The sequence below is a fragment of the Hetaerina americana genome, unplaced genomic scaffold, assembly GCF_022747635.1.
Source record: "Hetaerina americana unplaced genomic scaffold, ioHetAmer1.1.p SCAF_2, whole genome shotgun sequence".
Lineage (NCBI taxonomy): Eukaryota > Metazoa > Arthropoda > Insecta > Odonata > Calopterygidae > Hetaerina > Hetaerina americana.
In genome coordinates this window covers 109,861,813-109,876,899 of record NW_027286763.1, presented here as the reverse complement: position 1 = coordinate 109,876,899, position 15,087 = coordinate 109,861,813, and the positions used below count along the sequence as shown (strand labels likewise).

General features: G+C 41.5%; 2 non-coding genes across 2 annotated transcripts; one reads left to right on the top strand and one right to left on the bottom strand.

Moving 5' to 3' along the window:
- Positions 1-9,202: 9,202 nt before the first annotated feature.
- TRNAA-GGC (transfer RNA alanine (anticodon GGC)) lies at positions 9,203-9,278 on the bottom strand. Its single transcript has one exon. It is a non-coding gene; the product is annotated as a tRNA-Ala (tRNA).
- Positions 9,279-9,383: 105 nt separating this feature from the next.
- TRNAA-GGC (transfer RNA alanine (anticodon GGC)) lies at positions 9,384-9,459 on the top strand. Its single transcript has one exon. It is a non-coding gene; the product is annotated as a tRNA-Ala (tRNA).
- Positions 9,460-15,087: the final 5,628 nt, after the last annotated feature.

Genomic DNA, 15,087 nt, shown 5'->3' with positions numbered 1-15,087 from the left:
ATTATTATTATTATTTATTAAAGAGGTTCACGGTTAACATTTGAGACGAACCGATGCGCGAAAAACGGTTACTCCGCGATTTGTGAACGGCTTAAAATAGGTTGGCTGAAAAATCACTGAGAAGTACCAAAAAAATTTGATAGATTTTTTCTAATTCTGTTAATTCTGCTTTCGCCGAAAGGAGGGATTCGATGATAAGGGAGATAAGTGAAGATGTAAAGTAAATGTTAATAGAAACTTAAATATGGAGCTTAGCTTTGTGTTTGTGGGGGCTCGAGGCATGAGATGAGGGCGAATTGGAGAATTTTTAGGCGCGGGTGTTGAGGAGGATGGGAAACGGGAGAAGAAGTGGTTAGGAGAAGTTAATCCTAAGGCTTCCGCGACGTCTATTTGATGAATTCCTTCTTCTTTCTGGAATTTCCTCGGGAAGACGCCTCCAGGACTGGGGGCGAAAAACTTGTCCATCAACTCACCTACACGACGGAGATTCCCGAAAGAAGAATGAATTCATGGTTAGGAGAAGGTTCTTAAAAATAATGATAAAACATCTTCATTGCAGCGAGATTAGGAATGCTGGAAAAGCGAGGCAGATAGAGGGAGGGAAAGAATTGATGGAATTAAGGGAGATTTGACTGAGTATGCAGATCTAAGAAACGATTCAAGTAACGTTTAATATAGTTTTTGAAGATAGTCGTGTTAGGAAGGGATTAGAAGTGCAGTAATGTTTAAAGCCCAGATCCTTCGAAATCCTACCCTAACCCAGTGTACTACTGCTAATAATAATAATGTTTAAGTAAACAAATAACTAAAAAATTGGGAACGGGAACCGTGTGTGACTTGCGATACATTTTTTGTTCGATATCGAATATCTACTTCAGCCCGTTCCCTACTTAATTACGGAAATAATCGATAGCGCCGAAAGTGGTAGTTAACATTTGAGTACCGTGGGCCACTTCAAGGGCTTTCTGAAGTCCCTACTGGTGAGCTCAATTAAGGCTTCAAAGTCAATTTCGCAAAGACGATGTTGACTTTACGAGAAGTCACTAAATGTAAAATATTATTAAATCGTTATGTCGTCGCTCTTTAATGCGGGTAGAGAGAATCCAATCAACTTCACTTCAATGATCATCCCAGCTTCTACGATAGCAGCAGTGAATACGCCTGGCGCTTATTCGCTTTCTCGTCTGCGGGCCAGATTGAAGACTTTGGTGGGCCGATCATTCCGGCTGAAGTGATCATTACGACTTGACTCATTGAACCCGAAACATTTTAAGAGGATTTTATATATAAATATATATATATATATATATATATATATATATATATATATATATATATATATATATATATATATATATATTTTTATATATATATATATATATATATATATATATATATATATATATATAATGTATAACACTTAGTACTAGTGGACACAGACAAAAACACAGAAACACACAAAAAAGAGACTCACTATTTTTCGAATTTTCGGTGGTCACGACCACCGAAAATTCGAAAAATAGTGAGTCTCTTTTTTGTGTGTTTCTGTGTTTTTGTCTGTGTCCACTAGTACTAAGTGTTATACATTATTATTCACGTCCGTGAGACTTTCATAAAGTATTATATATATATATATATATATATATATATATATATATATATATATATATATTTGAAATGTGTCTTCTGGGTATGGGGAGGTGAGTAAGCAACCTCTCGTTTTCCTCGCATTTCCTTTCTTTCGCTTTTTCTCTCTCACGAATATGCTTTCTTCCCTGCGACATACACTGCAAGGAACTGGTGGGCGAATAGACATTCGCATCGACTTTTCCCATGTTTCAATCGTCTTTGGGATTAGTGACCGCCTGGATGAGTGCACCTAAATGTTGAGGAGACGAATAGTTTTGCTTTTGCATTATTTATTTTGACAACTTTTTTAAAGCAAATAATGTAAGCCCTCGACTTTTAATATGTACAATTAGCATAGAATTTAATTAGTATAATTGATATTATTAATATTGGAATACTTAAAAAACTTATTTTTGATCTACTTATTACATTTACTACTTTTAATTATTTACTTTGCTTAGAAAAATCTGTCACGAAACTCATTCATTTGAAAACAAGAAATTTAAATGAATGCTAAGTACGCGTTCGACGTAATAACAAAATTCTAACCTCTGAATATTCTCCGTGAAGAAAACATTTCGCTCGAAAAGAATTCGAAGCCGATCTTTTTTTTACGGACGTGTCCAATTGCTGTCCCGCTTGACCGATGACTGACTGGTGTTGACGGTGGTTCAGGTTCCCATTCGCGTCAAATGACTTTCGCGAGAAATTTCCGCACATTAACAGCGCAATTTAATGGACACAGTTCCTCACGGAAATTCTCGTGGAGTCATGGGTAAATGGGTCACCGCGCTTTAATCGACACGTGCGAGTGTGGTGACGTGATCAAGCGTTATTTGCATCATGTGATTGGGTTTTGAAGCGTTTGCGACGTGCTGAACATAAAACGTGAACGTCTACTACAGGGTTCGTCCGGAAAATAAGTGTACTGAGCTCAGGAAAAAAAATGTATTACACTTTTACATATCTTAAGCTAATATTCCTCAAAATAGGACCCTTGTGAGTCGATACACTTGTTCCAGCGGCGTTCCCATTCCTGGAGCGCTCCCGCGAAGGCATCATCGGGAACCTCTCGAAGACACGTCGTCACGGCCTCTTTGACGGCGTCCAAAGTCCCGTATCGAGTTCCTTTCAAACTCCTCTTTATCTTCGAGAACAGAAAGAAGTCCGGTGGTGCCAAGTCCGGGCTGTAGGGCGGGTGCGGCAGCGTTGCCACGCCGTTCTTGGCCAAGAAGTCCGACACGACAAGCGCGGTGTGAGACGGCGCATTGTCGTGATGCAGCCGCCAGATGTTTTTGATCGCTGGCCGGACGCGGGCGACTCGTTTTCGAAGATTACACTGCTCTGCTATCATCCGAACACTAAGACGACGATCAGAGTTCAGTACATCGCGAACTTTTCGCACATTTTCGTCGGTGAGTGTCGTTGATGGGCGTCCAGGCCGTGGTTCGTTGTCGACCTCTTCTCTGCCCTCCACGAACATCTTGTGCCACCGAAAGATCATGTTTCTGGACATGGCTGACTCCCCGTAAGCCTGTTTAATCATACCGAGTTTCGGTAGACGATTTCCCAAGCTTTACCGCAAATTTGATGGAATAACGCTGCTCCAAAAACTTCGGCATCGCGTTCCGTGACGTGGGTCGAGCGTGGAGGTTCGCGTTAACAGAGCTCCTCACTACACCACAGCTCAGAGCCGACTGCCTTTTTCAGCGTCGCTTGCCAACATACCCCCCTCCAATCGCAGCCCGTCAGAGCGGTGCTGGGCGCGCCTGGAGCGGCGGGAAAAAATCAGTACCCTTATTTTCCGGACGAACCCTGTATTTATAACACCGCCGTTCACCCTTTCAAAAAGTCACATCATCTCAGTAAAGTGACCCGTCACTTTTATCCCTCACTGTTATCGAACCGGAACGTCATTTTGGAGATGCTGGCTCGAATATCTTCAGTGATACCAAATAAAAATAAATCGTGTTCAAATCCCTCGCATATTAACTTGCACTCCTCCATGACTTTCGCGCGCTGATCTCCTCGACATTTTTTCCCTTGCAGGAGATATTGGTTTCCCCACCCCCTTCAATCGGCATCACTTTTCATTTTGCGTGCGAACGTGCGCCGAAATCCGTTGAAATGTCGTTCCCCCCTCGTGCGGGGTGGGACCTCCTACCTCGCGGATTTCGATTGCATTTGCACGCAAATGCAATAATGGATTTCCGCCACTCTCTTGCTCGTTTTTAATTTCACACGCCATAGATATCCTTTTGCCCGCCCTCTTATATCCATGCGAATCGGGAATGGTCCACGACCGCGCTCCCTCTTCAGCGCATGCGGCAGTGTTAATGCCACCGTCGTCACCTCGGTCGCTTGCGTCGACGACTCCGAACGAATGAATGAATGCGGCCTCGTCTCCCCTCTTAGATGCCAATCTTTATTACGAGCCGATATGGCGGCCCGAGCGACCAACCACCCTTCCATTAAACTCGTGTCGTCGTCAACATGTCTCCCACGCGTCCATGGAAATGTCTTCTCGTCATTTTCGCCCGCGTCGTGAAGCCCCCCCCCCATTCTCACCCGGAGCCATTTCCCCCCTTCGTTATGATGCGATGGTTCCGATATCAGTGTAATGTCGCAGCGAATTGCAGGAGTTCAGCTGTAAGATGACTCGCTCGCGAAGCCCAGTCCATTTAATAAATCACGTAGTCATAGTGAACCCTGAGGGAGTGGAGATTCCAGTGAGAGTGTGGCGCGAGTCTCGAGGCACCGTTCAGCGTTTCAGACGACCGTCGTGAGATGATCTCGAAGCGCTGTCGACGACCCCCTCTGTCGGAGGAGATTTGAGGGGTAATGGTCCTGGTCACGGAGAAGTGCTGAAACGCGGCTGAATCATGTCTTCCAGTTCTACTCCGACACAGTTCGTTCCATCGACAACGGAGTACTCTAACCTTCGGTCAATGAGAAATGAGAAAGATCGATGGATCTTGAGGACCCGTGAGTGAATGGGAGTATCCGCGTGCGGGCGTTTCGAAGGTGACGCATTTGAGTGGGCTGTTGGATTGGCTGTGGTGTGAGGGAGGGCCCGGGTGGCTCTTGAGGCTGTCTACATGTCGACTGACTCTGAACCATAACTCAGACCGTGAAGACACGCATTCCCTACTCGGAAGGTTTCTGTTTGGTTCTGGATTCTGTCGCGTCGTGGTCTTACATGTATGCTACCGTCGTGGTACATATACATATATTCCCTCTATTTCCTCATGCACCTGGCACCCCGCTATTCACCAAAAACCGCGTGGAAAGGGGGCGACCGAACACCATTCATGCAAAATTCCTACTCATATATTACGAGTATTACATGGTTAGCAGCTATTATTCCTATGCCTACACAAAGAGGACAAAAAATCACATCAAAAGAGGGCTGGCGCGCATACAATTTAGGCACTTATTACTGGTTAGTATTCTACGCATTACACAAAGAGGACAAAAAAGTACTTCAAAAGAGGGCTGGCGCACATACAATTTAGGCACTTATTACTGGTTAGTATTCTACGCATTCCGGACGGACAATTCACAAATGGAATAGGCTTAATGCACATTCGCCTACACCCCACCTATTACAAGAGACGCACGGCGGGGGGCGTTGGGACGCCAGACTTGGAGAACGTTTTGTGGGAATTAAATCTAGTATGCCCCTATTTTCGACGGCGCGTACCTATTGTTTTCTTTGAACTATTTCTCCCTATAATTTTTGTCAAAATAAATTATGTTGATAAATATGATCGTGTACTTGTTAGGAATTAAACGTTATTATAAGAAAACTGTTTCAATTTTCCACACCCCAGTTAGGTAAAGGGTATTTTTTTTACAAGGAACTAGTTTAATTTGTGGGCTCTGTTTTAAATTGTAGTCCTAAAGACCTAAATAATAAACTTTCTTCGCTCTACTTTTCCATACGTCCTCGAGTTTAAAGGCTATATGTGTTGCTTTCAATGTAGAAATTAGCTTGACTATCATTTCTAAAGCACTCACCTTCCTATTAAATTTCCCGCTCCAGAGAAAACAGCCTCTCTACAGTTCGTATCTTTCTTGGTTTATTGCTTAGTTCTACCGTATCGCGGACCACTACCCATATTCCGGGATGGCCCTGGCGAGAAAATTATGCATGACGTAGTCTTTCAACTTTGCGACGAGATTCCTCGCGATATAATTCAAACCTTTGTGAGTTCTTGTCACAAATATTTCCATAGCCTTCCTTTGATAAGCGAATTCCTGGGTATTTGTATTCACATAATTCTTCCAGCTCTCTTTCCCTTCAGTAGTAATAATAATAGTATATTGGGGTGAGATTGCAACTCAAGAATTACCACTAAGTCCCACCTCAAAGTTGCATATGATAACGTTCGTTATTTACTCTATATATTGAATTTCCATAGCATAAATGAAAGCAATGATAATGCGAGAATTAATACCGCGAGAAATGCTAAATGTTTATGCCTAAAAAAGGGATTTGTATGCGTGAATTTAAACGAATAATGATTTTAGAAGCATATCCTCCACGAAATGGTCCTGCATTACGGAATTGTCCGAGAAAAAAATCTTATAAGATTAAGAAAATTAACTTTTTTTCCCACTTCAATCCAAAAAAAAAAGAATAAGTTTAAACCTTTTTTTACTGTCATGTGTATTTTTTGCTGCTAACTTCCCACGATGTCAGTGTGCCCGTGTTGACCGCAGAGCCACAACCAGTCTCTTTAAAATTATATTCCTGCGATCATTTATTGTGATGACTACCGCGAATACTCCCGACCCGCCGGACTCTCATTCCCGGGCCAATCAGTTTACTAGATTTATTCGGGTACGTGAGCCTCTCTGCATATTCATACATCCTGCTGTGCTGTGCGCTCAACCGCCAAAGTTATTTGCTCCTTTCTGGGCGAGTGGGAAAAAAGCGCAACTGAGGACGGCAACTGCTTAGAGAAGGAATCGTGGCGTTTTTAGTAAAAGAGCTAATCTATGGGTCTCCACCCAATGGACCACCAATCACATTAAAAGCGTTCACCGCGCGAATCCACTTGTAGCCGAGAAGCAAATGTTATTGAGTATCGCCATTCCTGGAAGCGAACCAGAGATATCGCCTGGGGAAGCTCAAGTTAGTCAGTCAGTCAACCTCAGTACGGATACCATTCTTCGAGCAATCCAAAAATCTCCGTGAGTGAGTTTTTTACGTCTCACGAGGCATGCGAAGGACATGATTCGAAATGACTTCGCGAAAAAAGACTGTTTCGCGTGCCTATGCAGCCTCACGTAATTATTTCACTTGCAACTCTGAATGAATTCACAAAAATAGCACAAATCGTGTTAAGGATGAAGATTTTTTTATCGAGATGTTTCATGCAAGTAAAATTATTTCACCTTTCATCTTGATACGTTTCCTTAGTGTTTGAATTAAATAAAAGCCTCTCTTTGGTACCTATGGAAACATTTTTGGTTTTGAGGAGTGACGTAATTAGTCATCGCCGTCCAACCAGTCACTTTTCACTGTCCCGACTATTTTAGAGTCAGAAGAAATAAATATCAAAAACTATGAAAAATTAGGAATAAAATTAGGGATAAAAATTTTTTAGGGAAAAACATTTGATCTATAGTAAGCGAATAAAGATCTTCTAAAGTCTTGCTAAAATGCGTCCCGTCTAATATCGGCAGTAACGTGTTACCTTCATGTACATCTACTTAATACCCCGCAAGGGCGTGTGGCGGGGGGTGTTAGGGCATCACCCGTAATTAAGAAAGAAAAACCGCATGCAAAAGCCACAAATTTATGCAATCCACAAACAAAACATGGTATGCATCCATGCCAAAACCTTCTACACCCCAAATGCATGCAAACACACAAACTACCAACTAACATACACATGCACCTACAAATATACCTAACATCTTTACAGTGTTTAGTTTTGTTCCGACTTGTAAATTAAATGTTTTTAATATTTCTAAAGTGACTTCGGTTTCTTACTATTGTGATTCCTGATTGTTCGGGGAAAGAATGAGTATTTGTATCTATCTTTACTAGAATCTATCTCCCTTTGTGGTCTGATCTACCTAAGTAGTGTGGGGCCATTATAATTCCTTTAGTGTCATCGTTAAACTCGTTTGTCCTGAATCTTACTAGAAGTCTAAGTCTCGCTTGTTCTCTCCGCACTTCAAGTGGTTCCCAGCCTTAATCCCCTAAGAGACCTGTCACACTTGTGTTCTTATCATAACAATTTTTAACAAATCTAGCGGATTTTCTCTGATCTTTATCTAATTCTTTTTGCCAAATTTTCTCACAAGGATCCCAAATACTTGCAGCAAATTCCAGATGAGGTCTAATTAGAGCAAAATGACACCTCTTTTAAACTTTCTCATTACATTTCCCCACCACCCGTTTTATGAAGCTGAGTCTCTTTAAAGCGGATCCGCATATTGTCCTCAAATGTGCTCCCCTTGGAATGCGTGGCATTAGAACAACCCCCAAAATATTGAACTCGATTGGCCGTAGTTAGTACTGAACCCTCCATTTCATACCTACCTTCTGGAAGATATCAATGGAATTTTAGTTGGACGCCGACCTTAGCACGCCGAGTAACAAGTACACAGCAAAATCATAAGTTACTGAACCTCCATAGAATCGTTTTATGACGTATTATTAATATAATTATTTTTTGTTGACAGAAGGAGGTATTCTAGAAACATTCCATCTCGAGACTCGTGGAAAATAATCGTTTTCTTTGTCATCAGAATGGCTGGAGACTCTGGAAGGGGGTGGTCCTCTTATCCACATTCTCTTTCTCGAGTGCTACCATTTCAATTTCTCAGTAACATTATGATTTTGTTAATTCCTTTCCTTTTCTCGAATGAGTTTCTTTCCGCAGTATTATATTCTTTGTGCTTAAATAACTTAACCAGAAGTTTCGACGCACTGCGACATCATCGTCAATATAAGGTACTACTATCTCGGATGGAGGAGGTGACGCAGTGCGCCTGAACATGTCAGGAAGAAATATATTTTAATGCCATAAATATATGTATATATAAATAGTACATTACACAGAAACAAACAATATAGAAACACAAAAAAAGGATCACTCACGCGTTATTTCTTGATAATTTCGACGGAATTCTACTCCGTCTTCATCGGAATATGGAGAAGTAATGCATTGCTTAAATAAAAAAAATTATTACTTAATGAATTAAAAATTAAATTGCTTAATGCATTACTTCTCTATCTTCCGATGAAGACGGAGTAGAATTCCGACGAAATTATCAAGAAATAACGCGTGAGTGATCCTTTTTTTGTGTTTCTATTTTGTTTGCTGCTGTGTAATGTACTATTCGGCACTTCCGTGTTACGTCTACGAAAGCATATACATATATATATATATATATTTATATATATATATATATATATATATATATATATATATATATATATACTCATATATACAGAAACAGATATAAGGAAAAGGGATAGGAACACATATAAAGGACGAACACAATAGAGGTGGGGAAGGCGGAATCGAACGGATCACAAGAGTAAAAATATTTCCTCAACCGGGACTCGAACACCGGATCTTTCCACTTGCCGGGCGGATGCTCTTAACCAATTGAGCTATCGAGGATAGTCAATTTACCCTGAGATCCGTGGGTCTAATATGTCGCCAAGCGCCCCGATTCTATCAGCTTGGCGACATATTAGACCCACGGATCTCAGGGTAAATTGACTATCCTCGATAGCTCAATTGGTTAAGAGCATCCGCCCGGCAAGTGGAAAGATCCGGTGTTCGAGCCCCGGTTGAGGAAATATTTTTACTCTTATGATCCGTTCGATTCCGCCTTCCCCACCTCTATTGTGTTCGTCCTTTATATGTGTTCCTATCCCTTTTCCTTATATCTGTTTCTGTATATATGAGTATTTATTCGCCGTTTGGCGGGATTTCGTGTTTGAATGTGTATTTGGCCAATGTGGCTCATCTCTTTCTTCTGGCTATGCGTGCCACGAAACGCACTGTTCCTTTCCTGTATAATGTTGTATGAATTCTAACCCACTGTCCTTTCCTTTCCTTGTGTATTGTCTATTTCTCCTTTGGTGGGTGAAACAGCCCCCTGACGCCATCTCTTGGCTGAAAGAATCGGGGCGCTTGGCGACATATTAGACCCACGGATCTCAGGGTAAATTGACTATCCTCGATAGCTCAAGTGGTTAAGAGCATCCGCCCGGCAAGTGGAAAGATCCGGTGTTCGAGTCCCGGTTGAGGAAATATTTTTACTCTTGTGATCCGTTCGATTCCGCCTTCCCCACCTCTATTGTGTTCGTCCTTTATATGTGTTCCTATCCCTTTTCCTTATATCTGTTTCTGTATATATGAGTATTTATTCGCCGTTTGGCGGGATTTCGTGTTTGAATGTATATATATATATATATATATATATATATATATATATATATATATATATATATATATATATATTCTAGCGGTGGAATGAATTTTCTAAAAAAATACTCTTAGCGTTATTGCATCTTAATGTTGCAATACAATGAAAAATATTGATTTGGTAGCACCGCTGAAATTTTATTAGAGCTGCACTCGTGTTTTTCTAGAATCTGACGCTACCTGAAGCTGACGTGGCACGTCAAAATTTGATGCGTGTTTTAATAGATTCATATTTTTTTACATAATTTATTGCATTTATATTTACCAATATACCATTTTAAATTATAAAATGAATCGATGCCACAAACTTATTCCCGAAAAAGTTAATTTTGTCTGAGAAAGCAAGATGTCCGAGGTGGTAGTTGGGAGAGGGCCTTCTTACGATGACACTGCACTTCTCTAATACTTACTATCGCCGATTCCCAATGCTCTGCCCCTTGAAGACATCTCTGTTAAAGAGCTCCGCATGTTACGCATTTCACCTCTTTACGTCGATGGCGCTCTTTCAAGTGCGATTATCTAAAATTTTGTCGGCCTTAAACGTGACTCTTCTTTAGCTTCCACGGAAAGATGTACATTTTGGAATTTTTCACTGGGGTAGGTGCGCATGCCGACAGTCAGAGGCAGTCGCTTGTGATTGATTAACTCATTGTTTTCCTTGGAGATGGCTCTTCACGAGGATTCTCTCACCTCCTCGCTTCAGTATTTGCGAAAAACCGTCCATTTTACGATTGACAAACAATTAATTTCCTCGTTTATGTATTATGTACGTAAAATTAAAATAATCGCATAGTTTTCCATCGATACCCTGGATTAGGTTTTGTTAAAACTAAAAACAAGCACCTTGCTTCATAATGGATATATCTAACGTACCTGTCTCCTCTGTAAAGGATTAAACCAGATGGCAGGAAGGGGTGGCGGGGAAAGGTAGAAAATTGAGTTTATTAACAAAATTATTGAGACGCAAGCACACACTCGAAATTCATTCGTGAAAAAATGTATGTTCTCATCTATGGTATACCTATTATGTATCCATCTATTGTACCAATTCTGACGGAAATTTAAAACCATTTAAGCGAATTTGCGAAAATTCTGGAAGAACCGGACAATTGAAAACCATACGCTGCGCCTTTTTTGGCTTGAGGTAGGCCATCATCATCCGTGCGTTTCTGTTTTACTTCATGTCTTGTGTTCCAGCTGCGCCGAATCCGTCTCTGCGCACGTCAGGGAACATTTTTGAATACCAAACAAAGGAAAGAGATTTTTAAAACCTTATTTCCAAGAAACTTATGTTGTTATAGGTATAAAAAAATGTTTCCTTACCCATATTGGATGATTTGATTCCACGAATGAAAATATTTTACCAAACATGCCTTAAAAATTCCACTGATATTTGGTTATATTTTGAGCGAGTGATAGGGACGCTATTTTAGTATGTAGAACCTTTCAAAGTGAGCATTTTGACGAGACAGACTCAACATGAAGGTTTGAAATATTCCTTTGTCGGGTGAACTTCCCGCGGGTGTTCGTCCGCCTGGCGTATTTAATCGGAGTGCATTCTCATCCAGATATACAGGGTTCGTCCGGAAAATAAGTGTACTGAGCTCAGGAAAAAAAAATTATTACACTTTTACATATCTTAAGCTAATATTCCTCAAATAGGACCCTTGTGAGTCGATACACTTGTTCCAGCGGCGTTCCCATTCCTGGAACGCTCCCGCGAAGGCATCATCGGGAACCTCTCGAAGACTCGTCGTCGACCTCTTCTCTGCCCTCCACGAACATCTTGTGCCACCGAAAGATTATGTTTCTGGACATGGCTGACTCTCCGTAAGCCTGATTAATCATACCGACAGTTTCGGTAGACGATTTCCCAAGCTTTACCGCAAATTTGATGGAATAACGCTGCTTCGGCATCGCGTTCCGTGACGTGGGTCGAGCGTGGAGGTTCGCGTTAACAGAGCTCCTCACTACACCACAGCTCAGAGCCGACTGCCTTTTTCAGCGTCGCTTGCCAACATACCCCCCTCCAATCGCAGCCCATCAGAGCGGTGCTGGGCGCGCCTGGAGCGGCGCGCCCAGCCCAGGAGTCAGTACACTTATTTTCCGGACGAACCCTGTAACTTTCAGCTATTTGATGGGTTCCAAGTGCGTCATGCATAGTGCATGTAGGTTTGCTTACGCGAATCCGACGTATTATCCTTAGCAGTTAGCGTCTACTAGGGTTCCAAGTAGGTTTCTAACCCCTCCCCAAGTGTCATCTATTTGCTTTTGAGTTGCCGCATTGGACATTAAAAAGACTCACGGGAACGCGGTAAGGCGCATCCCCTTTTCAGAGGGGTATATTCAAGGAAAAAAGGTTGTTGCAGTTTGTGAGAAAGCACGCCTTTTCCAGTTTATTTGTCGGCCCCGACGAATACCATGCAAAAGAACAGCGGTGAAAACGACGTCCCACGTCCGAAGGAAAAGGTATATTGGAAGAAAAGGGCTCTCTATCTCTCTCTCTCTCTCTCTCTCTGTGAGAGAAACTACATAAGCCGCAAGAAGTCAGCGCACCTTTTCAATTGAATTGCATCTTGATTTCTTACTCTATTCGCCGGTGATAGCAGGCACAGTAACATAGTTTGAGTAAATTCTAATATTCATGCGTAGGTTTAGTAAGTGCTGATCCCGTGGGGTAAAGTTAACCCACAGTGTTGAGCGTCCGGGATGCCTTCAGTCTGCAGAAAGCCCGCCTCACCTTCGCGTATCTTTGGAGGCGGTTTTTGAGGTGTTATTTTGGAAAAAAAGAGGCAGTGTGTCATGTGTCGTCAAATACGTTAATTATTTCTATGGGCTAATGAGATAATTCATATTCCTCCGGGTGATTGAAGAGGCATCTACTTCTACTCAATTCTCCGCAAGCCGCCGCAATGGCGTGTGGCGGGGGGTGTTAGGTCACCGCCCTTAAACTTGAATAAAACCACATGCAAACCCAAATCATGTTACCCCTGCACACATATATTAGTTTTTTCATACACTCGACATACCTTGATCAAACACGAAAGAAAGTAATTACATGCTACAATATTTAATAACAGGATATGTGCATTCAAATCATGCTGTAGGACTGTTAAAAAGATGGGTCTATTAAATAAAAAGAATGGCATGCAGGGATAAACATGCAAGATATCAACAAATCAATGCACCACCGGTTCTAATTATCTCCTACGTTATATCTAATATCTACGGCTATCGTTGTCGTGTCTATTATGATATCTAATGATGCGAGGAAAAAAACGACATTTTAAATTATCTGTTCTGCATCCACGTGTTTATGCGTTTTCTCTTTGAATAATGGTGCGTTTCGCCTTAATCATGACAAGTCAGTTAAATTGACCCTTGAATGGTAACAAAGGTGGAAAAACACCCCAGGGCGGGTTGAAATCTCGCGCCAAACGAAAACGGCTTACGTTTGCGACTCGGGATATATACCGTAATTCACGTTAATAAATGTGACACGTGATTCTAAATAAAAAGCGAAAAAAAAAACCCAATGGCCCCATAGACCAAAAAGCCCCATAGTCATAATGGATGTGGGATACGAATTTTTGACAATTGTCACCCCCACTTCAACAGAATAGGGTGATCCAAAATGTTGGTTTGATATTTGATGGTGAAGCTGAACTAATATGTCCGGCGTGTGAAGTTCACGCGTCAGGTTTGCGGGTCAGTCCCTTGTTGATCTGTGCTGCAGCCTGGCGGTTTCTTGGTGAGATACGACACACAAAAACACATAGCTTGGATCACCCGGTATTGGCCCCTCCGGTCAGTAGACTAGAGTTCATAATCTTCGGGACTACTATGCTCACGGTACATGTCCTAACACCCCCCGCCACACGCCCTTGCGTGTGGCGGGGGGTGTTAGGTATCTCCCTTATTTTATCTTTGTGGTCTGATCTACCTAAGTAGTGTGCGGCCATTATAATTCCTTCAGTGTCATAGTTAAACTCGTTTGTTCTGAACCTTTCTAAAAGTCCAAGCCTTGCTTGTTCTCTCCGCACTTCAAGTGGTTCCCAGCCTAAATCCAATAAGAAACCTGTCACACTTGTGTTCTTATCATAACATTTTTAACGAATCTAGCGGATTTTCTCTGGACTTTCTCTCATTCTTTTTGCCAAATTTTCTCCCAAGGATCCCAAATACTTGCGGCGTATTCCAAATGAGGTCTAACTAGTGCAAAATAACACCTCTCTTTAACTTTTTCATCACATTTCCCCACCACCCGTTTTATGAAGCCAAGTTTCTTTAAAGCTGATCCGCATATTGTCCTGATATGTGCTCCCCATGAAAGGCGTGGTGTTAGAACAACCCCCAAATATTTAACTTGATTTGCCGTAGTCAATACTGAACCCTCTATTTTGTAGTTTATATCCTGTTCCTTGCTTCCTTTGTTCCAAAATTTCAAAACTGCGCATTTATCAATATTAAGTGTTAATCCCCATTTATTGCACCATTCCGAGATATTGTCTAAGTCTCTAGAGAATAGCTCGCGATCTAGTTGGCTTCTTATTTCCCTGTACACCACCGTGTCGTCAGCAAATAACCTCAGATTGCTACCAACGTGTGTGCTTAAGTCATTAATGTATATTAAGAACAGAAGAGGCCCGATTACACTTCCCTGGGGGACGTCCGAAGTTACATCTCTATCCGTTGAGCACAACCCATCTACAGGTATGACTACTATTTGTTTGCGGTTTGACAAGAAGTCTCTAATCCAATTAATTATTTTCTCTAACAATTTATTGTGTGGGACTTGGTCGAAGGCTTTTTTGAAATCCAGGAATACTGCGTCGACTTGTGTGTTGTTTTCTCCCGATCTAAGTATATCGTGAATGAAGAGACCAAGTTGTGTTTCGCAAGATCTGCTTTTCCTAAATCCGTGCTGGTTGTAAATTAGTATTTTCCTACTTTCAAGAAATCTCATAATGTTAGTGACAATAATGTGTTCCAATAT